We start from the raw sequence: 3,021 nt of genomic DNA on the forward strand, positions 1-3,021 counted from the left end.
TTGGCGGCTCCGAGGTGCTCATCAACTTACACGGGATTTCAGGGAGACTGGAGATGTCAATCTAGACAAAGCAGTTGTTGACTGCTCGCTGTTAGCGGTGCCCTTAATCCAAGACTGCAGAGGCAACCTTCGCCCCTTGAAGGCATATCTCAGTGATGTTGTCTTAAATATACCAACAGTAACATATTTCATACAATTGAGTCAAGAAACTGACACCATAAAAAAGGCCTTTTGAAATGATGTGTGGAGAATGACTGCATGGAAAGGGATGCATGGATGGTCTGTACCGAATTGGAACCAGTGGCGCATGCTCATCAAAAGAGCCTATATTGATCATTTCAATGACTTATTTATCTTTTAATGCAACTGTCTTTTAGAAACCTTTCCCAGTCACTAAATCCTGGCAACTGGACAGAGAAAATTGAATTACAAACTCAGGTAGGAGTATAAAGTATGTGTAATAGACAATAATGTATGTATATATTAATAGTTGAATACTTTAATACTGTAAAACAATAATTACATACTTCTTTCTGATATCTATGGTTTTCCACTACAACTGTACAGGATTGACTGGGGCATCTTCATGTTGATGGTAGTAGACAATTTTTGTTATATATTAATTATTTGTTTAATTCTTTGTGCGTTAAAGAAATCAGCATTAAATTAAAATTGCTATGTTTTATTTCTAGAATGCCCTTTACACCACACTGGATGCTCCCTATGTCTTTTCTATTGTAAGTTGATTCGTGCAATCAAATTAAGCTCAAAATTACAACAACAAAATAATTATTATGACATAATGTGAGTTTTATTTTTTTATCTTCAATTCTCAGATTGACATGCCACTTTTTGACAGTGGTGGTGTATCATCCTTATGGAAAATTTTGACCTTGGAAGGTGAGACCGCAAAGATTTTGAGGTTTGAGTGACTTGAAATTTGTATTTATTTCTATTGTTTAATCATTTTTTGAGCCATAGAAAGCTGTTCGCTCACTGGACAGATGCACCAAAGTGTTTAGACTGATGAAAAGGAAGATGGATGACATGACTGAGGTCAGATTCTAATTTGGTTTGAGTTCCATCTAAGATTTTCTTTTGTTTCATTTTCCTCCTGTTTAATTAGTTAGGTAGGTAAGTCATTGTCATTCTTTTGGCCATATTTTGGTTCTTTAGGTTAATATCTTACTTTCTAGACAGGGTTGTTCTGTTGGTTATTTAAGTGGTAGGCCACCCTGAAGTCTTATTAAAGTTACATATGTCTGTTTAATTATGAGTTCTACTTAATGTCAAATAAATAAGTTTTAGTACTTAATACTAGTTTTGTGGCTACTTGGAAGAGGGTACCTTTTTTTTGTTTATGTTGTGTCCTAGGCACCCCTAGACTGGGGAGTAACACCGGCCAAAGCAACAAAATAAAACCCAGCCTGCTATAAGCCAGAATTATCTTTCAATAGTATAAGTCACATTTGGGTAGGTGAAGATGAAAACAAGTTGCTAGTGAAATTTAGTGGGCTTAGACATCCACTCAAACATTGGCATAAAGTATACAAATGGGATCTCTAATTAAAAGGATTCACGCTGCTTGTTTCCATGATTATGGGACTGGTAGAAGAAACAGACATCACAATAGTTCTATTAGGTTACCCAAGTAACCACTTACCACTCTCGGTATTTACACAAGATAGCTTCTGCTTCCAAGTCTAACCCTGGAATGACATTATGGGAATAAAAAAGGAAGCAGGATCCATGACATGTGGTCCATAATGATGTCACTCCGTATTATAGCGGGTCAGTAACAAATTCCTCTAACTTCCCCACATGGCTGTGGCCATTCATTGATCACCAGTCATGTCATTTTGTCACGATTAGATGAGTTATGCTTCTCGTTCCTTTTCATCCGAGGTGTCTGACTGAATGCAGGTGGCCCGTGAGCACACTAATGACCAAAGTAATGTCTCTGACGTGCGTAATGAGTTTCATCAAAGTCTGATCAGCAGCATCTGAGATCATGCATGTTATTAACATATGAATAGAAAGACCAGAGCTGGAGTCCTCTCCCTGATTTCAAATGACTGTAATATGTAATACTGTAATATAGAGGTGCCGTTTATAGACAATTCTCTCGGTTCCTGAGGGTTAAACGTAGGTCACCAAGAGTCCCGACCAAGCATGTCTACATATGACGCCAAAGGGCTGGACACGAGTCCCCAGAGCGTCAAATAGTGACGCCAAGAGTCCTGACCAAGCATGTCTAAATATGACGCTAAAGGAAACTTTTTTGTGTCAATAACAAATGCTAAAGGCACCTGACCAGGCGTCACTCTTTGACGCAATGGGAGTGAGAATGTATTGGGAGGACAGTCCCTCACATGTACACACTGCTAGAAGAATGTGGCAACATGGCCCAGACCACCTCTGAATGTGGTCTGAGCAATCACATCTCAATGCATCCTCAATAGGGTGTGTTCACACTGTCCACCCTTGCTCAGATCACCCAGGACACATGCTAATACCAGGTCTGAACAGGTTCTAATTGCTGTAATTTTTCTTGCTTCTTAACAGAAATACCTTATGTTGCAACACCACATGACATTGTATAAATAAAATAAAGCCCCTTTGTTGCTTTTAGTGTCATGCTGTCAGTGTTGGATTTGGCAGGCACGTGCGGGACTGTTCTACATCTGTGTCCAACAGTGTACTTCCTTTGAATAACAAGTACACGCTTGCTTACTGCCACATGTATAATTGTTGATGGCAACTGTTAAAAGGACTTTCTCCTCATTATGTAAATCTCCCAGTTCATGGCATATTTTGCGCCGTCCTTTCAAGCCGAGGCCAAGCCGGGCTGACATGTGAAGTCTATAAATCGTCTGAGAGGAAAGGCTGCGTCACAGCATCGTGCAAATGAAGAGCAATACAGATCTTCTTCCAAGAGGGAAAATGGGTGCAAGTTAGTCTGTGATTTCTAAACCAAGACACATTTAATATATATATTTTTTGTCAAACAGACAACATTGG

General features: G+C 39.1%; 1 long non-coding RNA gene across 2 annotated transcripts; it reads left to right on the forward strand.

Moving 5' to 3' along the window:
• The first annotated feature begins 226 nt into the window (after positions 1 to 226).
• Positions 227 to 933, forward strand: LOC116698107 (uncharacterized). 2 transcript variants are annotated; one of them, XR_004334120.1, is made up of 3 exons: positions 227 to 438; positions 693 to 737; positions 837 to 933. It is a non-coding gene; the product is annotated as an uncharacterized LOC116698107 (long non-coding RNA). The 2 variants fall into 2 exon arrangements; XR_004334121.1 differs by lacking the exon at positions 227 to 438 and adding an exon at positions 545 to 595.
• Positions 934 to 3,021: the final 2,088 nt, after the last annotated feature.

The sequence above is a fragment of the Etheostoma spectabile genome, chromosome 11 (genome assembly GCF_008692095.1).
Source record: "Etheostoma spectabile isolate EspeVRDwgs_2016 chromosome 11, UIUC_Espe_1.0, whole genome shotgun sequence".
NCBI classification, from domain to species: Eukaryota; Metazoa; Chordata; class Actinopteri; order Perciformes; family Percidae; genus Etheostoma; species Etheostoma spectabile.